Raw genomic sequence first — 27,686 nt, forward strand, 5'->3', positions numbered from 1 at the left:
GCCAAGTCCTAGGCTACAGACTGTCAGAGCCTGTAGGAACCCCTTGTTAGACAGAAGGGGAAACTGAGGCCCAGAGAGGGGAGGAGACTTGCCTGAGGCCACCCAATGGTCAGGGCAGATCAGGCATGGAGCTTCAAGTCCGGAGACCTAGGTTGTCATCCCAGATCTGTTTCCCCGTGACCAAGAGTGACGCTAGTCACCTGGGCCTTTGTGTCTCCATCATGGCTTCCAATATCAAGAACCCAGCACCGTGCTCCTGGGGGAACCCAGGCCTCCCCGGAAAGACTCCATCATCGTGAGGACACCGAACTCCGATTATTTGACTGAGAGAGGACACTAGTTAATCGGGTAGGCTGTGGCAGGTGTAGATCCTGGGCCCCTGGGAGCTCTCTACTTAGTGGGGAAATATGACATAGGAAAAACACAATGAACACCTCAAATCATTAATTACGTCCTGTTGGTGAAACAGAGCGTGTGGTCACTCAGCAGTGTGAGGTTTGGGAAGTCAGGGAAGGCTTGCTGGAGGAAGGGGCCTTGGAACTGACACAGAAGAACTGGGAGGGCTTGGATGGATGCGGGGCTGCTGGTGGGGGGAAGGGCGTCCCTGGCAGAGCATCTGAGCAAAGGGCTGAGGCAGGATGGAGGCAGACGCATGCAGGTTGCCATGAGGAGACTGTCCAGGCCCCAGCTTCTTTCTCAATGGAGCTCTTCACGAGGGGGAGGTGGGAAAACAGCCCCCCGGGGTTGTTCCTGGCAGAGGCGGGCAGGCGGACGGCAGGCTGCCATGGCTTCACGGGGCAGGGCTCGGCTCCGGGGTGATGATGAGCCAGGGTGTCAGGATAGCCTGTCCCCCCCTGCACTGAGATTCCAGCCGCCCAGGTGGCCGCATCCTTGGAGAAAAATCTTTGGTTGTGTGAGTACAGGGAAGCACAGTGTCACCTTCACTGCCCTTCACTTACCCAACTTAGGCAGGACGGCGATGGACATGACTGTCCAGCCAGAGGGCCTGCTCCCACCAGGAGCCCCTGTCTTGGTGGTCCCCATTCCTCCCCCCGCCCCCATAGCTGCTCCGGACAGTCTGCAGTTTTCCTCAGAGAGGTCTGGTCCAACCTCTCCTTTTACAGATGAGGAAACTGAGGACCGGGGAGGGGCAGGGCTTGTCTCAGGGTTGTGGTGGGCAAACGGACCCAGGCTGCAGACTCCGGTCTGTCCTTCGTGCCCCTCAGGGCATTCTCAGAGTTCCTCTTGGGAGAACCCTGACATGCACATCAGCCCCTGGCACTGCAGTGGTGTGCATGGCACAGTGGCCCAGATGCTGGTTTCGCCCCCTGGCCCTGAGGACTGCATTCCACTGTGGCAAGAGAAAATGAGGACAAATAAAAGAGAGAAATTCTCCCCTCAGAAGAGCATTAGGTGTCTAAATGGCTTCCAAATAAATAAAAGTCTCCTCGGAGCCCCTGGCCAGCACTGACAGTGGCTCTAACTCTCCACGAGACATGTTTTTCTGCCTCCAGGTGGAAGTGAAGAGTGTCAGCGGTGGGCTAAGTCAGGCTCAGACGGAGGCTGCCTTCCATCACCGCCTAACGCCCCATCAGCGGAATGGCCACGGCAAATTGCCTCCTCTGATAGCCGCCCCCCGCCCCAGGCCCTCAGAGAGCGGAGACGAGCTGGTGCTGGCCTCCCCCACCGAGACCAGGAAAGAGAAACAACCTGTCCCCAACTTGCTCATTTTGCAAATGAGGGAACTGAGGCACGGAGGGCTTTGGCGACTCGATGAATGAAACCAGCAGGCCAGGGATGCGTCTCCTGAATGAGTTAGCTCTGCTCAATGTGAGCACAAAGTGAGAAGTCCATTTGCTGGGGGGCGGGGGGCGCTGTCTGAGGGCAGGTCCACACCTCATGCCATCCACCTTCCCCTCCCCAACAGCAGAAGGCACTTGAATGAGGGCAGTAAGTACTGATGGAACATAAGAGAGCCGGAGAAACAAACCAAGGCTAGACTCCAGGGAGTGACTCTTTGAGCAGTGGGCTAGGGAAACTCCCCGAGGAAAGTCCTTTTGCTTCTTCTGCTAAAAGCATCCCTTGGCTTTTGCCCTTCAACCCTGTAGTGGATTATCCTCTGCTAGATGGTTGAGGGGCGGACAGGACACAGCTCCACCCTCACTCCATTTAACTGATACCTGCCCTTCCTGTGAGGGGCAGTTAGCACTCCATTTGTTGAGCCTGGAAGACGGATGAGGCCGGGGGTTCTTCTTCCGTTACCGAAAGACACTGATGTTATGGGAGGTGGTAGCAGGGCCAGGAAGAGCAGTGTGGTGTGAGAAGCTGGAAGGTCCCAGAGAGGCCACCTCGTCCCATTTCATGAGGCCGCTGCCTCCTGGGGCTGGTGCTGGCACTCAGGACCCTCCCCCTAAGCTCCTTGGACACGAGGCAGGGAGGAGAAAGGAAGCTTTCTGCCAAGAACCCGTCCAGGTTTCCCACTAGCACGGGGTCCGAGTCTCCCCACTCTCAGAAGCACGGCTCTGTCTGCAGCCTCGCCATCTCCTGGGCTAGATCCTTTAAGACCTCTGCCTATTCTAGGGTCCGAGGTGAAGTGGGACAGGGAGCAGGGAGAAAGGAGGCATGGACTCCTCCCCCTCTGGTTGGAGTGGCCTGGGGATGTGGATCTCAGAGAAGCCCCTCTCAGCCTGGACCTGTTGTCACAGAAGCCAGGACATTAGCCTCAAGCATCATGCGGGTGTACTTAGGAGGCAGCAACTACCTAGGCCCTTGGAGGAGCAGGAGATTTTTCCAACCCAGTCCCCTATGAAATCTTCAGTGGCACTGATTCAAGGAGGGGAATGGGTGACCCATTAGGCTCTGCTGAGGAACGTTGTGTGGCTTGGAGGCTACTCTGCTGTCTAGGGGGTGCAGGGGAGACTAGGGGGCACTCAAGACAGATGGGCCCAGGCTGGGCAGGCAGCAGGGCTGGAAGCTCCAGCTCCTCAGGCCACACGAAGGGGCAAGCAGGCAGGGCTGTCCCTCTCCCTAGCCGGGGTGGAAACACGCTGCCCTCTTCCCTCGGCCGGCATGAAGTCGTACCAGGTTAGGCAAATGAGGGGGGCACCTGGTCTTGTTGAAGGCACAGCCTGTGCTGTGTGGCAGGAGACAGGGGCAGGGATGGGAGCTGATGGGACAGGCAGGGCAGAGGTGGGCCTGGGACCATTGTGTCCCAGGGGGGCTAGCTGACAGGGGGCATCACAGTCCAGAAGCTGTGGGGTGAGGGAAGGGAGGTCGTCCAGGCACAAGTACCACAGCTGACCGTGGCTTGCAAGGATTCTGGATCCCTTCCCAGCTGGGCCCAGGGTCCAGGCAGGTAAGAAACAACCTGGCTGTTCTGGAAATGATTGAGCCCCAAAATCTATTTCAAAGGACAGTAGGGAACCCCCAAGACAGAGCCAGGCCTTCTCTCTGCAGTCCGGACGTCAGAGAGCCTCGCTGGGCTCCGGGCAGGCAGAAGGGGGTGCTTGGGTGGTCACACCGAGGTAGGCCAGTGAGAGTCAGGGGGAAGACAAGGAGGCTTCTGCCTGTTTATATTGCCCCCAGCTGGAAGGGCTCCTCACCCGACCCATCCGGTGCCTACTGCCACGGCCTCCCTGAGCCAGGTCTGGCAGCTCCAGAGCACCATCTTGCTGAGGTCTTAATTTCTAAATGAGTGAGGAGGAGTTTTGGAGAGGCAGAGGCGGATGGAGAGACACACTGAGAGAGACCGAGAGAGACCTCGGGGAGGATCAGGATGTAGACTCAGCATTTTGCAAAAAGCCACTCAGGTCTTGCCTGAAAAGCCAAGCCAGCTGCCTTCGGATGGCGGGGAGCAGGCCATGGACAGGAAAGGCTGCCGATGAGTCAGGCATGGGGCAGGAGAGGGGGATGGTGCGCGAACCCAGGGGCAGTAGGTATGTGGGGCATGCTCCTGCCCCTCAAAGGGCAGGGAATTATCAAGTGTTAATGAATGACTAAATGACTATGTAATAATAGATCACCTCCATTGTGCTGGGGTCTGGAGTCAGGCTTGCCGTGTGACCCCTGCCAGTCCTGCAGGTCAGATCCCCGGGAGTGAGATGGACGCTGCCCTCAGAACTCCGTAAAGCCTCTTCCCGGCTTCCTGTGCCACTCTCTGCCAGCTCCATGACTTTGATTGGACTGAGGGCCCCCGTAAGCCCCAGCCACTTGGTGCCCCCCCATCTGCACGCTATAGCAGTTCTGCTGCACACTCCAAGGCAGCTGTTGCCCATTCAGGCTGGCCTCAGAACACTGGCCTAGCTGCTCTTATAGAAGAAAGTTGGGCAAGTCTGGAATCTCCTCACCCCAGGCTCTGCGGAAGCCCAGGCCTCCAGACCTGCTCTTGGCAGAGCCTGCGGACCATACTTTGACCTCACAAAGAATCTTGCTGCATCTTCCTGGTAAACAGGCGGTGAGGGAACTCACCCCACATCTGGAGTACCCCTACTCCCAGACTTCTCTGGGAACTGAGAACCTATGTTCCCTGTACAGAGGAAAGGCTTCCCCTGGGTCACTCTGTCTTTCCTGTGAATTTCCGGGGAGAATTCCTGACCTTTCCTCTTGAAAGTGAATGGGAATCATAAGCCCCATCACCATTCCCCCTCGCCTCCAGCCCCTCCTTCCCCACACATACCAGGCACAGCTGGAAGGATGCCTAATTCCCAAGTACATAGCATTGCCCCAATGAGTGGAGGAGGAAACTGAGGCTCCAATGGTTCAGAGTGAGTTGTTCCATTGGGCCTGGAAGCAGGGGAGATGGGATTTGACTCCCAATCCAGCTCCTCCTGGGTTGAATCATGAGGAGCCCACTGTGATCTTTAGAAAAAAAATTTTAATAAGACCATCTTATCTCAATATGCAAAACTATGCACTTGGCATGCAAATTAGCACTTCCTGCCCACTCTCGGGGTGGCAGTGCAGACTTCTGGTTTGACTAGCATCTAACAGGCCTTGTCTCTCTTGCTTGGACCAAACCTCTCTGCTCCATTTGCAACCCCCCCCCTCCACAAGGCACCTGCAGGCAGGGTTTGCAGGCAGCAGTTGGGGATCTCTCTTCACGCGACCAGTGAGCAGGCCTCGGATCCCACTGGTGAGGCAAGGGCCCCTGCCCCACCTCCTACCCCTCCCATCCATGGAGCCCCCCCCCCCGGCCCAGTGGAATTGAACATCAGTACTTTGGGGTGCATGAGAACAGTGACTGCTTTCTGTGGGGTGGTGGGGGGCGGATATGGGAAGGCTTTCTGGAGGTAGAGGAAAGGGATTCCAGGTGAAGGGAGCATGGGAGAACTAGGAAAATTGTGAAGGTAGGATCTGCTCCAGGGAAAGCCAGTGAAGCGTTTAAGGTCTGCTCTGTTTTGAGAAGTGAGTTCTCCATGATGGAGGAGCCCATGGCGCTGGAGCAGGCAAGCCAGGAAGCCAGGAGGCGGGTGGCAGAGCTGGATATCAGCTGTGGCTGCAAATCATAGGAGAAATGTCCCATGAGCACAGGGTGGAAAGGACAGTCATCCCCATGCTTGGTCTGATTCATGGCTGGGGAGGCAGCGGACATTCAGTGGGCCCAGGTGACCTTGAGCTCATTACCTAATGTTACTGTGCCTCAGTCTCCTTGAAAGTAATATGGGGCCAATAAACCCCCTCATCTTCTTCTCAGAGCTGCTGGGAAGCCACTGGGGGCTTGATCCATTGCTGAATCATAAGCAGGCATGGAAGGGCTGCCCCTGGGGCGGGGTGGGGCGTGGAGAAAGGGGGGCACCAGACCCATGGAGGGAGGAGGGGCAAGAGTGCAGCTCCTCCAGTTGAGGCAGTGAGCTGGGCCCAGCACACACGGAGACTGCCCTAGACAGCTTGGAACCGAACCCCAAGCCGCGGTGGGACTGGGACCAGAGCACATTCCAGAGTGACGTGTCAGTGAGGTTGGGGTCATGTGCGGAGAACTTCTTGCAGCCCCTGAGGTACACAGGGAGAGTAGGGTGGCCTGTAGAGACAGGTGACAAATAAGAACAGGAGGTGGGTGGCCCAGGTCAGTCTGGAAGCTTATCTTCTGTGAGAGAGGGCCAGGGAAGGATCCCAGGGAATAAACAGATTTTTCTATGAAACGGGTCAGATGGGGGCAGCGGGCAAGTGGGAAGGGGTCCATGGAAATCTTGTCAGCCTCTTCCAGAACACTGGATTTCTGTCTTTTTAAGCCACGTGGAATTAATTTTAAACTACATTTGATACAGATCCCCCATATATGACAGATTAAAGTGGGGTTGCTCTGATGGAGGGTGGCAGGGGAGGGGGGCCCAGAGGCTTCCAGGACAGAGTTAGGGTGTACACCCCACCCCAAAGGTGGGTATGGGGAGGGATGGGTGCTAGGCACAAGGCCTTGGCTCCAAACAGGTCCTGACTTGTTTCCACCCTCTTTGGATGACCTTGGGAAAGGCCTTTTACAGCCGCGGGCCTCATGCTCCCATCTGCAGAATGGGTACCTTTCAGTACCTTTGTCCTCAGTTGCTAGAACAGAGGCAGAGACTTCTCCCCCCATTACGGAGAAGGGGTATGAGTAAATACTCATCTTCCTGAAGCACTGAAGTCTTGGGGAACTCATCTGCCTCCTGGCTCAGCTAATTGGAATCGCTTCCCCCTCTCCCCTGCCTCTCAGTAAATTATGCGAATTCCCCCAGTCAGAGGCCTGGGTGATGGACAGCCCTGTCACAGCAGTCTAAGTGTTTAGAGAGCAATTGTTCTGGGGAAGGCTGCCATTCCTCAAGCCTGTGCTGTGCAAGGCTCCGCGGGGAGAGCCAGCCTGGCCCTGCCCAGGCCCCAGCCCGGGCCCTTTCCTTGCCCAGCCGCCAGAGCCTGCTCCACCTAGCCCGCCAAGCACGGGCTTCCGGTACGTTATCCTTGTCATAACAATCAGAACAGCCGAGAGGTATTGCTCTTAAACCCTCAACACACATTTTTATAACCTTTCTGTTTAATAAGAAAGAGACAGCTCCAATTAGCTGGGAATATTCTGCAGAAATGGGATTATTTTAAAAGCTCCAGCAATATTATAAAATAGCTTCAGTAAGCGAACAGCTGTTGCTGGGCCCCGCCCGCCACGCACCAATGCTCCTCCCGTACCCTCTCACCCGGTGGGGGCCTCTCTCCCCTCGGCAGGCACCCCAGAGTCCCCAAGAACTCTACTCTGGTTGGCAGTCAGGATGTAAGCCATGGGGTGTGGGGTATGACGCCCTTGTCCTGGGCAGCTTGGACCTCCCCCTGTGTTGAGACTATGGTCTTACCGGAGTCCTGCCTTCTCTAGGAAAGCCTATGTGGGCACCCCAGTGTCCTCTCTAAAGGGCCTCCAGCCCACACTGTCACCCTGTGACCTGGATATATCCTCCTCTGTGGCAGGACCACCATCCACTGCTCAGACCTTCCTGGCCTTTCCATCTCTCCAATCAAAGGGGCAGGGTGGGGTTACCCAGGAACTTCATTATGGTTACTGTGCATATTCTGAGTCCACTCTGCCCAGACCTGCCCCAGGGCCAGGTGAGCATTGTATCTCGAGGCTTCCCCCTTCCTCTTTCTTGGGACCCATTGCCAACCCCTCTTTGGAGCCTCCTCTACTCCCACCCACGTTCCTCTGCATTCCTTCTCTCCAGAAGGAATCTTCTCTGGGTCCCTGCCCACCACAGCTAGCAACTTTATTTCAACTGTATCTAAGCCTCCGGAGCCAAAGTCAAGGTCCCAGGGGTTCTGTCCTCTCCTCTTTCCACGTCTGCTGGCAGAGCTCTGCAGAAAGGGGTTCTCAGTTCCCATCTCCCAGTACTCTGGAGCCCTATCTCATCCACAGCCCCTCCATCGGCAGCCAGCGTCCCCTGGGCCACTCTGGGCCGTAGCCCCATGCTCCCTCCTCCCTGGAGCCAGCCCAGCCTCTATGGGGAGGGGCTGGAGGCAGGGGCTTTGGGAAGGCTGTGGGCCCTGTTTGGCCTGCTGGGCAGAGGCGCAGAGAGGTCTGCCTTCCCGCTACCTTCCCTCTCGCCCTGCCCACTTGCTCCTCGGCCCACCGTGGTGATGCCCTATGCTGCCGGGTCTCCCCAGGAGTCAGGCTGAGCAGCAGACAATACAGAACACCCTTCAGGGAAGGATAGACTTGCAACAGGCCTCAGTGTCTGGCTCACAGAACCTGCCGCTATATGGTTGGGGATACTGAGTCCAAGGGAGAGAAGGTTCCAAGGCTCTATTTCTAAGACAGGATGGGAGGCAGGACCCAGGCTGTCTGTGTCAGCTCTGGCAGTAAACCTGTGTAGGTGCCGGCACAAGTGGTGGGATCTGAAGCCTCAGCCCTGGTGTGTGGGACGCACTGAGCTCTGCCTCAGTTGCCCAGATGACCATAGGCAACTCCCTCCCCTCTGTGAGTCAGGAGCCCCATGAGGCCCTGCCTCTGAGGGCAGGACTCCTGGGGCTGAGATGAGTGATGAGACATTGGCGCAGCCTGCTGACCAGGTGGCCTTCTGTGGGTATTCTGTGTCAGAGCCAGGGCAAGGACTGGGCCAGAGAGGGCTCCTTGGGATCAGGCCCCTTCAGGCCTGGTCAGAGAGTGTGGAGCCTCAGGGTCTGCCTTGAGGCTACCTGGGTGGAACAGCTCCATGGCCCAGGGACCACCTAAACAGTCGGCCCCTCCCAGCCTTGTGGCCCTGGCCTCACCGGGTCCAAGTCTTGGGTGACACTGCCTGGGGAATGGGAACAATTTCAGGGCATCCTTGGGAGGAGACCGCAGCCCAGGAACTGCAGCACGATGCAAATGCACCATGTGCTAAATGGGGAAAAATGAATTTTACACCCAGACAAAGTGACTTTTATCATGTTAACGACCGTGGTTTGCTCATCATGTCTGCCGCAGTGAAATGGGGCCTGTGGATGTTTTTCTTTTAGTTCTGCTTTTAAATGGAGGCATTTTCCCCCCTCATAGCAGACAAGCCAAGCCCCTTAGATTGGGATGACAGAAGTGCCGATTCAGCAAAAACAAAATGGAGGGTTTTTTTTTTTTTTTTTTTTTAATCTTCATCTGTGCCTTCCAGCACAAATAAGCTCAGAATGAGGAGCTGGGGTGGGTGTGAGGAGCCTTGACCTGGAGAAAGGAACGTGGCTCTGGCCCAGCTCACCCTTAAGTCCCTGGGTGACCTGGGACACACCTCACCCCTTCCTCACCTCAGTATGCCCATTGGTACCAGGAAGGAGATGGGATGGAGCCGCGGTGCTCACAGCCTCGCCCAGGTATCCAAGTCAAATTCATCACTCCCGGAGTGTCTGGGTCCAGAACTGCCTACTCCATTAGATGGACTCCCGGAGGGCAAGCCCGGGCAGAGTTATCACTGAGTTGGTGGTGCCCCCAGTGGCCGATACGAGGTCCTGCATGGATGGGACAACAGATGTTGGCTGCCGGAGCCGGGGCTACTTCCCTAACATCTGCAAGGAGTGTCCAAGAGAAGACTCCGTTAGCCAAGTCCCTGAGAGTCCCTCCCAGCCCTGTACCCCCACGCATATCACTGACACATGGCAACTCCATATTGTGCTCATCAAGAGTCAGGAAAACACCATCTGATGCTTTGTACAGCTGCCCAGCCCGGCACCCAGCTCCCCAGGAGGAGCCTCTGCTGTGCCCAGTTGGGGGGGGGGGTGGTGCTCAGCTAAGGCAAATGAAGAGGTCTTTGGGACTGGCATATCTGGGAAACCTCTGCCCTGACACCATGCAGTACTGCTCTGGAAGGCTCGAACAGGTCAGGCGGGCAGGGCACTGGACGGGCAGAGATCAGCAGGCAATTAGCCAGCCCCAGCGGAGGTAATTAATCAACGTCCAAGGCCTTCCGTCTGGATCTGCGGTGATCACTGCTGTGCCGGTGCCCTGGAGGAAGTCAGGGCCTGGGCTAGGCTGACAGGGCTGGACTCCACTGCTGTCAGCACCCCAGGGCCAGCACCAACACTGTCACCAACACTGCCCCCTGCAGCTTGGCATTGCCGTCCCCTCGCGGTCACCACCGTCATAGTAGCATCAACACCCAAGCAGAGACTCACTGTCCCCATCCCCATCCATACTCACCAGTGCTCACTCTTCCCGATTCAAGCTGCTTTCACACTGTCCCCTCATTTGTTTCTCCCCAGTCCCAAAGATACACAGGGGTCTCGCTGGTGGGGAGACTGAGGCATAGAGAAGTGAAGGGCTGGGGGGGGTGCTCCTGGCATACAGCCTAAACATCACTACCATCCCTCTCCCCCCCGCTCCCAGTACCACCTGCTCTCAGAGCATATCCCTCCTCCCCATACAAGTCAGGATAGGCTCAGGTAAGCTGCAGTAACAAAGCTAAAATCTTAGTGGCTTCAAATAATGAAGGCTTCTTTCTTTGTGTTGCTACCTGTGTCCTTCACAGGTAACCAAGGCTCTTCCCTATGTCATCCTCATACTGAGACCAGGCTGACCGAACAGCCAAAGTCTGGGAAACTGTCATGGAAGAGGGGAACAGGGTCCTGAAAGGTCTCACAGCGGCAATTAACTGCTCTGGCCTAGAAGTGTGGCTTGTGCTCATCATTCATTGGCCAGAACCGGACACGCAGCCCCACTTGACCACCAGGGGGCAGGAAGGGGCAACTCTACCCTTAGCCTGGAAGCAGGGAAACCGGGAATTTGGCAACTGCCAACAGGGGCCATGGGATTCCCCCTTCCTTCTCTCCCTCCCTTCACCTCCCAGACCCATGCACCCACATTCTCCAGCTGCTAGCCCAGCACGACTTTGAGGTTTGAGATGAGGCTTCCTCAGTACCCCTGGGGTCACAAGGTGGGCTTCCTGCTTCAGGAAAAGAAGGCCCCCCCCACCCCCGCCCCAGGGGATGAGGCTGGGTGGACCAAGAGATCCCGGGAGCCCGTCCTGTCTTGGTGGAGCCTTGTGGGAACAGAGGGAGGGTCCGTGCTGGGCTTCAGGCCACGATTTGCCCCAGGTGTGGTGACGGTTGGGATGGGAGAGACTGAGGCAGAGATCAGCCAGTAGAGTCTCATGGGGATTCTGGAAGGGCGAGGATGGGCCGGCTGCAGGTAGGATCCTCAGTACAGAGGCCACGACAGAGAGAATGATGAATGAGGTGGCCAGCGAGGTGGCCAGCAGCTCTGGGTGACCAGCTGGCTGGCTAGTTCCGGACTGTGAGCTCATGGTCTGTGCCGGCATTTATAATCAGCCCCAGGGCTCCAGATTCCCAATCTAGTGTTCATTTTGCTCCACCACCATGTGCCAGGGCTGGAGGTGGGTGATGAGGTGGCAAGATGGGGAAGGTCTCTTTCCAGGCGAGGCCACATCTGGTTCTCCTGGTGCTGGGGTGCCTGTGCCAGGGCAAATGTGGCTCTTCCCACATCATCCATCACTGGGCCACAGAAGGCTGGTCATGATCAATAAAACAAACAATTATCCTGTCATTACTGATTGTGAGCCTGGGGCAGAAGTAGCAGTTGAGAGGGGAGCATTTGGGGTGTGGGGGAGTTTCTGATGAGGACAGCCCACACCTGGGGTGTTGGCCAAGTTTGGGGGCTGCAGGGGATGAGAACTGTGGAGGCTGCCAGGCAAGGCTGCCCAGGAGTAGGGGGCAGAGCCCAGAACCGACAAAGCCGGAAGACTAAGCTCTGTCTGAAGGAGGTGGGAGGCGGGCCAGTCTCCACCTGGCTGGTGGAGGAGGCGGCTCTGAGTGGGCGGGCTGGCCCCACCCTCTTACCCACGCCCCCTCTGCTGGTGTCTAAGCACAGGGAAGGGGACACATCAGGGAAGGTAGCAAATGTGAGCAACCCCAGCCACACATTAAGAACCATACTCTGTCCGCCTGTCCCACACCCCACATCTCGGGATCCCTAAATGCTCAGACAAAATAATCTTCCATCACCACTGCACCTGAAAGCATGTTGTCTTGGCTTTGCAGACTGGGGAGTACCCAAGGCAGTGAGTATGGGTCTGGCTGTGGGGAAGTGGGGGGGGAGTGCAGGGGGAGCAACCACCACTCTGGAACCTGGGTCCCAGTTCTGGAGAGCTGCTCTGCCTTCTGGCCTGGGGAGTGGAGGAACTGCTTGCTCTCTGAGCCCCTTGGAGGGTGGAGGAGGCCCAAGTCCTGCTGAGTCAGTGGTGAGGAGCCAGGGCAGCGGCACCACGGCCGCCTCAGTCCCCCAGTTCTGCTCCCTGGCCTATTCCAGCCCCACAGAGGGGAAGTCTCTCTCCATCAGAGGGAAGGGACGAAAAGAGAAGTGATTTATTATTCTATTCCATTATGCCTGTTTCCAGAGAAACTAATTATGGTGCATTGTTGTATTAGATACTTTCAGAAAGATTACATTTTCTTACTTTGGCCGATAAAAAAATTAAATCCATCAGTTTTCCTAAACACATTACAGTAAAGACAGACTTGCTCCTTGTAATTATTAATCAGTCGGATTTGAGGATGCAAAGTGTTTGACTTAAGCTCAATACAGTCACGAACAATGTCCCAGGATCGCGTTTGGTATTGAAACAATTTTTCAATTTATTAAAAAGTCATTAAGGCACTTGGAGTGGGAGGTGCAGGGAGCTGGGCTAAGCCGCTGAGTCAGGGTTGTGGATCTGGGGGTGGCGGTAGGCAAGGGGACTCTGCAAGCAGGAGGAGACCCCAGGTCTGTCTTGCTCCTAAGCCCAACTCTATCCAAGGGGCCTGTTCAAGGTGAAATGAGACCTTAAAAGTCAGTACCTGCCCCCACCCCTGTAACCCCGTCCTATGCCTATCCAGCTGTCTAGAGTCTGCCCCTCCAGACTGTGAGCTCCAAAGGACAGAGCAGTGGCAATAAAGGGTCCCTCTGGGAACAATTTGGCATACTGAGCCCTGAGCCCATTTTGCAGTGGTCCTGCAGAGAGCCGAGAGTTTGCCTGACTCCTACCTCTGGCAGGGAGACCAGCCCCTCCTACCAGCTCAGGCTCTCAGAGCCCCCAGCTGAGGACATGTGGCTATTTGGAAGGACACCTGGTGTGGCCGGGTGCCTTGTTCCAGTCGCTGGCCCTGCTCACTCAATCATTTAATTACTCCTCTGACACTTCCTACTCCCACGAGGGATTTGCAGGGGTTTAGGATGCTGGCAAGCTACAAGCCCAGCTTAGCCTATGTCCTGGCTGGAGTGGGAGCTGAGGGGCAGCAACAGGACCTGGGATCAAGTCACAGCTCAAGCACTTACAAATTGTTGACCTTGGACAAGTCAGCTAACCTTGCCGCACCTCAGTTTTCATTCTGGGAGAAAGGGGGGGGGTTTCTGCCTAACTCCTCACATAGGGCAAGGGAGGTCACAAGATCTGGCTGTCCCTCCTGGTCTGGAACTCTGTCATGACATCCCTGCGCCCCTCTGCCATCAAGGCAAAGTCCTGGCTACTCCCTTGGGGGCTACTTTACCCGTATTGTTCCCTCGACTGGAACACCTGCCCTCTCCCATGGGTCTTACTTCTAGAGAATTCTGCCCACCCTTCCTTCAAGCCTCTGCTTTAAGGATCTTCCCTAAACCTGAATGGGGTCTCTAGGTGTTCCCATGGCCCCTGGGTGGTTCCCTTTTATCACACAGTGCCTGGCCAGGGCCTCATCTGCCCCCATTAGGAATGGCCTCAAGATAGTCAAGTCCTGTCCCTGACAACCACCGGCAGGGCCGAGACCTCATGCCCTCCCTCCACACGAGCCTCACCCTCACCTAGCCTGAGCCCTTTCTGGACTGAGCTGACCATTCTTTCTGGGGCTATGTTGGGAGGGTTAGAGCCAGAGGATCAGACAGTGCTGGGCCTTCATAGGCCAGCTTTATCCCGTGCTGAGAGACCCTACCCAGCAGCAAGACCTTACAGCTCTGTCCCCTACCATACCCCAGGGCTCTTCTCTGGTTGTGTTGCCAGGGAAGGAAGCCAACCCCACTCTCAGAATGTCCCATACCCACCAAGAAACTGAGGGGGGTGGGATTCAGGATGAGGCAGGGGCTGGGAACAGGACTTGCACTGCCACCAACTTCTGGGTTACCTTGATTAGCTGTGTCTCTATGTGTCTCAGTTTCCTCCACATTTATGTCCCCGCACCCTGTTAGCTGCACAGGGATGGAACCGAGAATTAAATATCTGAATGGAGGGAAGAGTCCAGGATAGCAAGGATCTGGGAGCAGGGCTGGGGTTTGAGCTTCAGCATAATCAGGGGTGACTGGTGAGGTCGAGGCTGGGCCTGAGGTACAGGGTTGGGTTCCAGGCCTGTCTGGGTCCCTACAGTCCTAGCCCACAGAGCCACAGAGAAGGATCTCTGGTGCTGGGCACCCTGTCCCCCCCCCCAACTCCCTGCGTCTCTCACCTGCGGGCAGGTGGAATTGAGCATGTTCCAGACATTCCATTTCCTGGGAATTTATGGAGGGTTTTATCTTTCTTCTTTGATCACCAGTGAGGGGAAAGAGAGGGCATGCTTGGCTCCCTCCTCTCCAGAGGGGCAAGGAATAGCAGCCTGGCCACCCTCAAGCTTAGAAAATACTGTCTGAATCCCACCTCAGCAACCCCCTCCCCTTCCCCCGATGGGGCCTTGTCAGGGCCCGGCGAGCATGGGGAGGGGATGGCAGCCATTTAAGCTGTCACCAGCTCCATCAGAGGATTTAAATCACTGACACAGAGTAACAGCGCCGTAGATTACAGCACGTGAGCCACGCGGGCACAGCACGGCAGCAGCAGAGGAGGGGTGAGGGGAGTGAGGAGGTTCGGGCCAAGAGAGGCATAGCTCTGGCACCTCTGTTGGGTGGGTGGGGGGCTCTCTGCAGCTGAGGCCGGCCCTGCAGGGAGCCCCTGAGCACCCTGCCTGCCCTTCCACTCAGACTAGCCCCCCACAGATGCCTCCACACCTCTGGGCTGCTCCAGGGCCTCTCCCCAGCTGGAGGATCCATCCTTTGTGCCCTCCACATAATAGCTTGAGGCCATGGCTCATGTTTCTCCCAGGGTCTCCATGGACCTTACATTCAGAGGCCTCAGAGCCATGGGCACCCCTGTGAGTGGGTGAGGGCAGGAGCGGGGCTGGGGGCACCTGGCAGGGAGCTTGCCTGTTCCTGCTCACAGGCACCCAGCCATTGTCTCTGATTGCATGGTATTAGCCGTAAATTACAGCCTTTGGGAGTCCGCATGTAAAAATAAAACAAAATAAGTGTCAAAAGACAGAGAAAATATTGATTCTTCAGGGAGAAGAAAAGATGGCTTGGTTAAATTAAAACTTTGAGAGGAAGGAGAGTGTGGGAAGATGGTCCCCAGGACTAGAGAGCCGCCTGGGGCATGGTGCAAGTAGACTGGGAGACCGTGATTCAGCTGGTCAACAAACACACTGGTTCTGAAATCCTGGCCTGTCCTAGCCAATGTGCAGGAGACACAGGAAGGATGTGACACCACTCACTGAGGAGACAACAGACCCATGAGGGACCAGGAGGGACCCCAGCCACTGACTCACAGGTAGCGGGTTGTCTCTGGCTGGGGCCTTGTGGGTTTTCAGAGCTCTCCATGGTGCTGATGCCCATCTGCTAGGTGAAAGGGCTGCCCATTCTGCCCTCCCAGCCCAGGGAGAATCCCACATCCCCACCTTTCTGCCTGGGTCTGGGACTTGGTGGGGAGTGGGGAACATGAGGGCCTAGTTTGTCCCACCTATCCAGTTCCCCCTCCACAAACACTCCTCTTCTGGTTCCTCCTCACCTTCTTCCCACTGAGAAAGATGGGATTTCCTAAGGCTGCCTCAGTAAGGGCAGAAACAATAGAAAGAGAGTGAAGGGTTGACAAAGGCCCTCACTGCCTGGGGCAGATGGACGATATCCAAAATGATGTTTCCATAGCAGGTGGTATTTCCCATTGGGGTCTGTTACAGATACTAGATGTACAGCACCTTGAAGCTAAGGCCAGGTACTTAGCATCCCTGCATCCCTGGGCCCACGGAGTTGGGCTGAGGCAGGGAGGACACTCAGAGCATGGGGGTGGGGGGTTCAGGCCCAAAGGGATAGGACAGGAACCCCTACAAGTGTCGGCTGATAAGGGCTGGAGTGACAGTAATTGTCCTTCCCCCGACCCCTGCACAGATTGCCTGGACCTCTAGGGGGCCCCCTTGAAGGGACCAAGAGAATTCTGAGGTGGTGGCAGCTATTGTTCTAGAGGCTCCTGGGCCTCAGACTGGGGGACCCATTTGTTTCTTCGATAGGCAAAATGCATTAAAAGGACATCCCACTCCCAGCGATAGCCACTGGGTCCTTCACGCACCCCCCACAGCCATGGGAGGAGAAAGGCTCTAAGCTAGTCCTGCCAGGCTCCCTTTCCTATTCTGAAGGAAGCCACAGCAGGGACATCTGTAAGGTACTAGCCATGAAGGAACAATGAACTGGGCACAGCAAGGGCTGTGTAGCTGGACAAGACCCGGGCTGTCTCCTGCCAGAGGTGGGGGAGGAGTTCCTGGGGGTGAGACACCTTGTCACCAGAAGCACCTGCCTGAACTTCTCCCCTTTCCCTCACCTACTGCCCCTGGTCCCACCCACCTAGCTGCTCCCACTTCTCAAGCCTACCGCCCAGTCCTGCTTCACCTCCAAGCATGGTAGGATGGGGCACTTGAGCAGGTCGGCTGGATAGGTCCTGGCCTGGCCTGCACTGTAGGGTCTGCCCCCCATCAGCAAGTGGGCTCCTGCCTGGGAATGCCCCCCTCTGGTGAAGGTGCCCACATGACACCAGGCATCTAGATGAAAGATGCCTGCCTTCCTGAAGTGGGGGGGGGGGGGAGCAACTTCTGGTGCCAGGAACATCTACTCACCTTCCTGCTCAGTAGCCTTGAAGGTGGTCATGTTTAATTCTCCACTGTCACTCAAGGCCAAAGCCTGGCTGGCCTCCTCTTTCCACTTGAGCTCCCTGACCCTGGAACCCATGTACAGCTGCCCTGGATGCCTGTATTGATGACAACTGCAGGACTCAGGAGGTACCAGGGGTGGGGGTCTCTTTGAGGGCCCCACAGAGATCGAGCTTAAAAGCCCTCTCCTCAGTGCATACATCCTGTTTGACTTGTTTATCCACCTCCGGTGGAGCCTGTCCTCCCCTCCCCATAGTTTGGCCCCCAGGGCAGCCTTTCCCCTCATCCCTCCTTCTTCAGGCTCCCTCACCCCAGAGCCTCTTTGAGTCCCCTTCTCTTAACCTCCTCCCCACTCTGAACTCCTCCCCTGCCCAGCCCCAGGGGCCATGCTGGCTGATTTCACCTTGAAGCTCCCTTATCACAGCCTCCATCTCCTGTGGCCTTAGCTGGAGCAAATTGTTTTCTTTGTGCTTGCCCTGAGCAGTGGGGCCAGAGTGAGTGCAGGTATGAGACTGGGCCGTGGTGGGTGGAAATTCAAGTCCTGAGCTCTAAGGGTCTCCTCTGCCTGCCTCTTCTTGCACCTGAATGCTGTCCCCCCACCCCACCCCCTGGGCCAGGCACAGGCCTGGCTTACCCCAATTTGCTATTCATGCCCACACTCATTCACTCCTTTCATCCTGGGCTGCATCCTGGGTAAACCCTTGGGTAACCCCCACCCCTGTGTGAACATGCTCCCCCCACCCCATGGGTTAGAATGCACACAAGCACATGCTCACGTTCCTTTGGGCCCCCATTTTGCACTTGTGCTCCCCACTAGGCAGGCACACGCTCCCCCCAGAACATGTACCCACATGCTTGTGCATATGCCTAACACAGAGCTCCAAGAAGACCAGAGCCCAGAGAAGCCCAGAAGTCTTCCTCTTCCTTAACCCAGTCCAGATACCCTGTTGTACAGATGGGAAAGCAGAGGCCCAGAAGGGTGAAATGGAAGCAGGCATCCTGGGTGGGAGGTGGGGCTACAAAGTCCCAAGAAGAGGTTAGGATTAGGAGTCCACCTGGTTTCCCCCACTGCCTTCAAGACAGGCCTCTCTGCTAGGCTATTCACCTGGGCACATTCTCTCTCCAGCCTTTATTCCTGCCCAGAGCAATCAAGATCTCAGTGCTCTGCCCTGGGGTGCTCTAGTCTCCCATGTTCCTCAACCCCTGCCCTCCACTGTCTCCTCTCTATCCCTGGCTTTCTCTCAGGGCCACCTCCCCATCAGGAAATTCATCTCAGACCCCAGCCACGCTCTGGAGTCCCAGCTCCAGGATCCTTCTATATGACCTCTGGCAGGTCACCTCCCCTCTCTGACTCTCCATTTCTTCAGCAAATGCAGATGATAACAGAGCTGATCTCACAACCTCACATGATCTTATGAAGCTGAAAGACTTACCTGGAAAGGACTTAGTGCAGGGAGCAGGGTCCTGTCCCAATATAATAGTAAGAGCAATGGTAATAATAAAGCTGCTGGCCTTCCTGCCTGCCTGGCCCCCGGCCCCACACTTGAGGATAATTTCTCTATCAAACTTCTTGCAAGAGTTGCCTGCATCCCAGCCACCACTTCCTCCCCTTGCACAGACTCCTACACATGCGTGCCCACCCGTGGGAATGTGCCCATCAAATTCACATTCCCATCTAGTATTCACACATGCTCACAAACATGCACCAATGGTAAACCGAATATAATTCATTTGTAAAGGAGACTCCAGCCGCGCCATCCATCTTAAGCTAAAATTCAATACTTCCCAGTGTAGCCCGCTGGGTTTTGATGAATGGAGAGGACAAAGGCTCTGACCCACACTCCCTGCTCTCCGGAACATCTAAACACCAGCCACGAGGGGCCAAGTTGGGATGGAGAGGCGGGGCAGCAGTCCAGCCATCCCAAAAGGGGGCTTCTAACTGCCTACCAACCCAGGTGGTGCCAGAGCAGGAATTATTCTGCATCTGTCTCCCAACTGCAGCCTCCCAGAGGTTCAGATGTTCCTTCTCTGATGCTGCATTTTTTTCTGGGCCTTTTGGGGCCAACGCAGCCTGACCAGAGGCTGGGTTGAGCCTCCTCCAATTACCTGGATGCCAGTCCCCACTCAATTCTACTCCTCTATTCCCAGCCTCTTCTTCCCTCAGCTACCCTCTCTGAAACAAAAGTTCCCCTCTCCCTGCCTGCACTCCTCCCCCTTAGAGCCTGTGGCCACTTCTCAAGTACCCCTTGCCTTTGCATTAACTGCCTGTTCCCCACCCCAGATCACCATTCCTTTCCTTCTTAACCTGGAGAACTCCTCTGTATGACTCAAGGCCCAGTTCAAATGCCCTGCTTCCAGGAAGCCAGCCCCGACCCTCCTGGAAACAAACAACTCCCAGGGAGCCCTGGTGACGGGAGCCAGGGGACTGGACACGCTGAGGGAGCACAGAGCCTCTGTCAGGGCTCCGCCCTGCAGGCCCCTGCAGGCCAGGGAGGGGGCTCAGCTGCAGTCCAGGCAATGGGGACCCAGGAAAAGGAGCAAGGGGGAACAGCGTGACCAACTGGGGCTCCTGGGTGTGGCTTTTAAAAGGATGACACCTGGCTGCGGAGCCCCGCCCGGGCTGTCAGGGTGCCGGGCTCGCTAAGTGCACATTCCTCGGCTTGGGGAGTTTGATGGCCCGCGAGGCTTCCTCCGCAATGGCCTGTGCTGTTTACGAACCACTCTCCAGCTTGGAAATAGACTGTCTTTCCTGAACGATTTTCTCTTTTCCCATTTACTAAACATTGATTTCCCCCCTCCTGCGCCTCTAATAGAGCAGAAACCAATACGTCTTTGTTTGCTTTTCTCGCGCGTTTGGGGCGCGGGAGGCTGCGGGGGGCGCCGCGGCGGTGGGGCCGGTCGGCGGCTCTGCGCATGTGCGTGGGTTCAGGTGGCACCGCGCCCCCCTGAGCCACCCGTCCGCCCCTGCACCGCTGCCCAGTGCCCGCAGGAGTCCAGTGCCTGGGGACACCGGGACGGGGGTGGGCACATGCGGGGCGGCAGAGCGGACCCGGAGCCCCAGTCCCCTGGGCTGCTGCGGGGGGTGGTGCCAGTGGTCCCGGCACCGGGAGGGCAACCTGTTCCTCACCTTCCAACTTTTCCGCGGTCAATTCCATTAGCATCGCCTCACCTCCAGATCCTCCTCTGAAGTTTTGGTGCTTCCTGAGGAGGGGTTCATTGAGTGCCTGGGGCTGCACTCAGTAGTGGCCAAGTGGAGCTGGGACATTCATTCCTTCTTACCTTCAAGCATTCAGTCACCACCAGACATGTCAGAACGTCTGCTCTGAGCCAGGTCTGTGCTGGAGGCTTGGCATGGAGGAGAGTGAGCCAGATCCGTGAGGTCCCTGCTCCAGGGGCTCTAAGGACAGACCCCACACTGCTTTGTCCTCAGAAGGGGCTGGAGCGGAGAGAATTCTCCACCTGAGGCGGTTCTGGCAGGGGAGTGAGGAGCATCAGATTCCCAGGGGTAGGCCCTGGGCAGGTCACCACTCCCTCTAAGCTTCAGGCTGTGCATCTGAATAGCTCCCTGAATAGTGTGGCTTCAGGAATTAAATGTTGCCCAGCATTGTGCCTGGCACAGTGTAGCTGCTCAATAAAAGTTCCTTTCCATCCTGGCCCTGCCCTCCCCCTTAAGAAGCAAACAAATCAGGGCAGGGAGGAAGGACAATGGAGTGTGAAGTCACCTGTGACCACAGCATTCTCCAGACCAGCCAACCATGCAAGCCCTCCCCTTGCATAGTGGGACCCATCTCCCTGCCACCAGGGAGCTGAGGAGCTTGGCAGATGGAGCCCCTGCTAGACCAGGATTCACATGTGACTTTGGCAAGCGCCTTCCCTCTCTGGGCCTTGGTGTCTCTATCTGGAACATGGGTCCAGGGTTCAGGTGAACTAACATTGCTGACCAAAGCTGGTGCTACCCACCCCCACCCTCAGGAGGACCCAGGCTCACCAGTACCCCCTAAACCCCCCACCCCCCCAAGACGAGCTGCCACAGCTCTAGGATTAAATTCTACTCTGTTGTTATTGTCCTTTTTTTAAAAAAAAGATTTTATTTATTTATTTGAGAGAGAGAGAATGAGAGATAGAGAGCACGAGAGGGAAGAGGGTCAGAGGGAGAAGCAGACTCCCTGCTGAGTAGGGAGCCTGATGTGGGACTCGACCCCAGGACTCCAGGATCATGACCTGAGCCGAAGGCAGTCGCTTAAACAACTGAGCCACCCAGGCGCCCCCCCCTTTTTTTTAAGACTTATTTTTTTTTTTTTTAGAGAATGAGTGCATGCCCTAGAAGGAGGGGCAGAGGGAGAGGGAGAGAGAATCTTTCAAGCCGACTTTGTATGCTGAGCATGGAGCCCAACATAGGGCTTGATCTCATGACCCTGAGATCACAACCTGAGCCAAAACCAAGAGTTGGACGCTTAATCGACTGTGCCACCCAGGTGCCCTTCTGCTCTGCTATTATTAACTATGGGCACTCAGGCATATCCCTTTTCTTTCTGGGCCTGCTGATGGTCCCTACTTCATAGGGTTATGCTGGGGATCAGATGGCATGAGATAGCCCAGTTCCTGAAACCCAGTAAAGACTCCATTTGTGGAGAGGTTCGAGGGGCTCAGAGAGCAGAAAGGTGGGCCTGGGTGAGCAGTCCCAAGGATAGGTTAAAAACTCAGCCCCTGGCCTCCCTGCCCACTAGTTATGTGGTTACATTTCCATCTAGAATGCCTATGAGCTTCCCAACAGCTTCCTGAGGGGCCTGGCAGAAACTGTGGTTTGTTCCCATTTTACAGATGAGAACGGCGGGAACTCAGAGAAGGGAAGGATCTTGCTGAAGTCACACAGCAAGAGAGAGGCAGACCCAAAAGAGGGCCCAGGCCTACTGACTTTATGTTGGGGTAGTCTGCAGCCATTGAATGGATCAAGGGGAAGAGCAGGCACATCTGGCAGAGATGCCTGCTGGGAGCAAAGATCTAGAGGCAAGAACATGTTTGACACAGGCTGGGGGAAGTCAGGTTCAATTCTGAAACTTCCAGGGAATTTGGCTCTGGCTTGTTGGTGACTGAGCAAAATGTCAGAGCGACCTCCATGGAGTTGTGCCTCATGGAGAAGGAAAAACCAGAAGTCTCAGGGGACAAACACCAAGGGAAGGAATGAAGCTAGGGCAGATGCAAAGAGGGGTTTGGGCAGACTGAAGGGTAAACAGTCAGACTAAGAGACCCACTGATAAGCTGACAAACAGGCATACAGGCAGAGAGATGGACAGATAGATGCACAGATAGATCGGTTGACAATGGACAGATGGATAGACAAATGGACAGACCAATGAACAGAGAGCACTGAGCAGGATTCAGCAGAGCCGAGAAGAGGAAGGGTATCCCAGGCAGGAGTATCTGTGTGAGCAAGGGCTCCGAGATGTGAGGCTGAGAATGACCTCAAGGCTTTGGGCAGCTGGGGACGAGGCTGGTATCCCTTTCGGTAAACCTCGGAGGCCCAGGACCATGGGAGAGCAGGGCTGGGGTGGCAAGTGGTTGGGAGGTGGTTGCATCCTCCTTCACACCCCGGCCAACCCCAGGGAAGCCCACAACGGGACAAAGGCAGTTCTAGGGTGGGTTGGGTTACTCACATGCCCCAAGGATCACTGTACCCATAGCCCCAGTGCAGTTGGTGCCCAATGTGTTTTGGGAGGATGGACCCAGATCCAGACGCCTTCGCAGCACCAGGAGCCGGGTGTGTGGCCGGCCTCCGGAGCAAGGCTGGGGGACCACCCGCGGCCGACTGGGGGCAGGTGGTGGGCAAGCGACAGCCACCCTGAGGGAGCCAGCTGCAGCCACCGCACAGGGAAACTCGGTGGGGGCCTGGACCAATTAGGAAGGAAGGGGAGACAGCAATAATTAAAAATTAAAAGCCAACAAGACAGCAGTTTAAAAATGGAAGGAGTGAGTAAAACAATTAGCAGAGATGAGGCAACAGGGCAGGCACCGTACAAATGGAGCTGATCACAAAGCACTAATGACATTGGGAAACCTAATTTTTACGGTGTCAGGCCTGTGTGATGAAGCACTGGGCCGGCTCCCTGGAACCAGCCTCGTGCTGTCTGAGATCGGTGGCACTTGGTCTCCCTCCCCACGCCTCCGAGGAGCCCGACCGGGGAAGCCAGGGGGCAGAGGGCACTGGCTGGTGGGGACGCTAGGAGGCAGGGAGGCCCAGGGACAGTGCTGGGGCCAGGGCCGCGAGTCTGGGAAACCGAGGCACGAACTGGGGGGGTGGACATCGGTGGTGGCAGATATCACCCCCTGGGTGGCGACGTCACAGTCCTCCCCAGCACGCACGGGTTGCCGCGGAGACCAGGCGACCCTCCTGGCAGAGGGAGGCTGAGTCAGTTTGAGTAATGGCGGAGAACGCCGCCGCTGATGGGGAAAAATACATCTTCATAACAGGGTGAACCTTTTGGAAAATGGAATAAGTAAAATAATTGAGAGAAAGAAAATTGAGTTTTTATTGCTTTTTAAGTGTTTAAGTGGAGGTTTCATTTAGGGAAATTATCGTTGCTTTTATTTTTAGCCACCCGGTGGGGTAGGGCGGGGCCTGGGAGAGCTTTGATTCCGGCGGGGCCTGGGTCTCCTACCCCTCGTCCTACGGGCCCCCAGGGGCAGCTCCTCTCCCCTGGAGAGGAGAAGGCCAAGGCTTCTTCTGGATCCTGCCTTGCCTCCTGGGGTTTCTTGGGTCCTGCCATCAGGCTGCCCACCTCACCCCACCTCTTGTTCATTTCCTGACCGTGTTGGAATATCTCCCTTTACCCCCTCAGCTCTCGCGGCACAGTCTGGGAGGAGCTGCCCCCCCCCCCCCCCCCGGCAGAGTCTCTGGATGCCTCGCTTTTAATTTCTTGGCTCCTCCCGACTGGTCCTGTGTCTCCTGTCGTCAGCCCTTGTTGAGACTCTCATCTGCTCCATTCCTGGTGGAGGAGTGAGGAGGGACTCAGTCTTTGGACCTGATGCCCAGAGGGTGCTTGTCGAACCTCTCTGATGCCCTCTGCTGAGCCTAGGGGTCCGCGGCCTCATCCAACGTCTTCTCATCCACATTTGCTCCCCTGTCGCCCCGTGGAAATGGCTCAGGGCAAGGCCACCAGGCAGATTGCACACAGTGGATGAGGGGGCCTGCCTCTCCAGACCCCACTGCCCAGGGGGTATAGCTCAGCGGCAGAGCATTTGACTGCAGACCCCACTGCCCTCACCTTGCCCCGGGTCTGGCTGTTACTTGGGGTTCCATCTCTGGGATTGGTCTCTCCAAGGCTCCAGTCTTCCTAGGATCTTCCAGATTCTCTCCTGAGCCCCAAACAGAAGCCTTGCTGGCTGGTCTTCTTCACTCTTCACCAGACCCACCATCCCTTCTTGTTCAGTTCAACTACCCATTGGTTTGGTCCACAGACCCCCGTAGCTCTTGCCAAGATGGCAGCTCCAGCAGCTCCCTGGTCTCCTGTCTCCATCCTTGGGCTCCCTGCCCTGGCAGCTTCTTTCAATTCCTCAATAGTGTCAAGATTTTTTCAACCCCAGAGCCTTTGCTCATGTTATTCTCTCCGCTAAGAAAACGTTCCCCCCTCACTTGGCCTGGCCAAGCACAGGGGGGTACTCTCACCCTTTAGGTCACGAATTCGGAGGCAGAAACTATGACTCATGTTACTGTAGTAACAAAATGGAATTTATTGGCACAAGTAACTGAAAAGTCCAGATCTATGAGCTTTGGGTGTGGCTAGATATAAGGGCTCAAACATTATTATCAGGACACAGCCTCTCTATCTTGTACTTCTCTGAATATGAACTCCATGTTCCTCCAGGACCTCCCAGTCCTGCCCCCTCAGAATACCTCATTCCTGCACCCCCAGCAGAAGCCTCAGTGTCAAGTCGGTCACCTTCCCATCCCTGAAAGTCACTATGGTCCTGAAGCTGGAGGAAGCTAATTGGCCAGGCCTGCGCCAACGCAAGGAGATAGGGGGAGGACATGTGCTTGTCTCCAACCCATGGAGAGAGAATGATGGGGTCAGGGAGTCCCCGGGGATCCTGGGAGTGAGCACCTGATCAGGCTTGGCCTCTGCTGGGCCTATGCCCTGCCGTAACTTCCCTTTGCTTGATTCATTCCTCAGGGGGTGATTCTTTTCTTGTCTGGCCCCCTCTAGGTTGTGAGCTCAGAGGCAGGAACCAGGCTGTCTTGTTCACCACAGGATCCCCAGTGCCTATGATTGAGGGGGAGCCCCCTCATGTTACAGATGGGGAAACTGAGGCAGCAGCCCGGCTAAGATCACACATTGTATGTTCGTGCTAAGGTGCCCTGTGCTCTGTTCCTCATGTCATCTCCGTTACCCTTCTACCAACCCCTCTTCCTGCCCTCCTCCCAGCCCTCCCACAGCCGTCTCCCCGCTCCCAAACCACCCCCATTCCCACACGTGCCCCCAGCTGTCTGCCTGTCTGTCTACTCATCTCTCCTAAACTCCTCCCATGGTGTCCACATTGTGATCTCTACTTCTTCAGTCCCAAAGCTGCCATATGCAGCTCCAAGGCCTTGGCGGGCCCCTGCTGATTCTGACATGCACACAGCAGCCCCTCACCAGCCTGTGGGTTGTTAGCGACTGCTTTCCACTTCACACAACTTCCTCCCCTCCCCACTTGGCTCCACTGCCTCAGTCCCTTCAGAAGTGTCTTCTTCCAGCTGTCCCTGGGTCATGCCCGTCCCAGGGCTCTGTCCCCGTTGCTGGTCTCATACCTTCTCTCCAAACCCATCCTTGCCTGTGGCCTCCCTCATTCTCATCCTTGGGCCCTAACACACATGTTGTTCTTCTGGGTCCTGACCTCTGATTCAAGTTACTCCGTGAGATACCTCCTCTGCTGAGCTTAGGATCGATGCCCAGACATGCTGCTCCCACCCACAACCAGGCCATCCCTCCTCCCAGCCCTGCACCTCCTACAGAGCCTCTGGCTTGGACAATCCAGTCTCCAGATGGGCCTTCCCATCCCACCTCCGTTCAAAACCATTCCCAGCTCCCTATTGCCCTCGTGACCAGCCTAAGCTCCTCCCTCCCACTCCCACCACGCTGAATGTTCCAACCCACCCACATGCCCTGACCCTGGCCCCTGGTCCCCACAGACACAGTGCCACACGGAGGGTGTGCTCATTGGCCCTCTGCCCATGCCCCTGCTCTCTCCAATGCCTGAGTACTTCCCCTTCCTGTCTTCTCCCGATACCCACTCCTTTCCCTGGTTAACTGCTCCTATCCTACCTTAGCTCAGAGATCACCCACTTGAAGGAGAATTCTGTGCCCCCTTCCCTGAGCCAGCCTCCTGTCTTGTCTTCTCCCCTGCTGTAGGATGTTTACCCGCATTTGCACTGACTCCTCTCGGTGTTTGCCTTTGCCAAACCCCGAGCCTGGTGCTTAGTGGGTGCTCAGTGCACATCATTGAATGAATGAATGAATGAATGAATGAGTGAGTGAATGACTTTCCAGTACTAGGTGCTTTCGCACATGGGGCCAGTTCTCCTGTGTGCAAGATGTGGTCAGTCAAAGGGGCCTCCCAGGGCACCCTTGGCAGAGCCCAGGACCAGCACTGCCAACAGAACAGGTCCTAAAACATCCTGCAAGCTGGGTAATATGTGTGTATTCTTACCGCTGTCCCCTGCCCCACCAGGAGGGGACCCCTGAACAGCTGAGAGGGCACAAGCTCGTCCTCCGCCCACCTTGTGTCTCCTTTCCATCCTTCTTATTCTCTCTGCCACCACCCAGACCCGTTCTGGTCCCTTTGGTCAGTGACCTTGGTCATAGCTCCTTTCCCCTCCCCTTGGCTTCTGCTCTCTTCCCCAGGGTGCATTCCGTAGCTGTCTCTGGAAGCACCACCCCACCCCCCTTGCCCTGCTGGCCCCCATTCCTTCCCTGTGCTGCCTCTGTCTTCAGCAGCCCTGCCCTCCCTTTGCTGAGTACAGTGGCTTTCCTCTGAGAAGTTAAGTTGAATTGATCTTCTGTTTAATTGCCTGATGTGTTCATTGCCCACGTGGCCTACTGGCAGAGGTGGCTGAGGTGGTGGGCAGGCAGAGAGCTGGGACGTCGCGGTGGGCACCTGCCTGTCCACCTGGGAGCACTACAGCACAGATGTGCCTCCCAGAGAGGCCAGGGCAGCAGCAGAGGAATGCACCCACCCACCCACCCATGCATTCATGGACACACACAACACACACACACACGCGCGCACACACACACACACACAGAGGCATACTGTGCTTCCAGCTGCAGCCAACAGCTGTTATCGCTGTCTCTCCTGGGCCTGGCATTCAAGGCCTCCATGATCAAGCCGCAACAGACCACGCCAGCCACACCTCCTCAAGGTATCCCGGGACACACTGGGGGCATTTCATCTCTGTCCATCAGTCTGTCTGTGTGTCTGTCAGTCACTCTGGGGGCTCCACACTGCAGGCACTTCTCTCTGAGCCTGACAAGTGGGCAGGGCTGGGCCAGGCCTCCCGCTCACACACAATCTCCCCTCCTCTCTCAAATCAGCACTGGGCAGCACCTGGACTCTTCCCAGCCCTGAGCTGAGTCCAAGCTCTGGGGAAGGAGAAGGGGAGACCAGGAAGACATCCTGGAGGAGGCAGAAGTCAGGGGAGGAGCCCTCCCTGAGCACCTGCTATGTGAGGAGCTTTCACACCGGTGTGGCTATTGTGTTTGGTTCTGGTCACAGTCCTAGCCTTCCTGTCCCCTGCCTGCACACCCTCCGTGTGCCCCCCTTCCCCTTCCAACATGCAG

This window comes from Callorhinus ursinus, unplaced genomic scaffold, assembly GCF_003265705.2.
Source record: "Callorhinus ursinus isolate GAN/ISIS: 27379988/994484 unplaced genomic scaffold, GSC_fseal_2.0 scaffold15, whole genome shotgun sequence".
In the NCBI taxonomy this organism is placed as follows: Eukaryota; Metazoa; Chordata; class Mammalia; order Carnivora; family Otariidae; genus Callorhinus; species Callorhinus ursinus.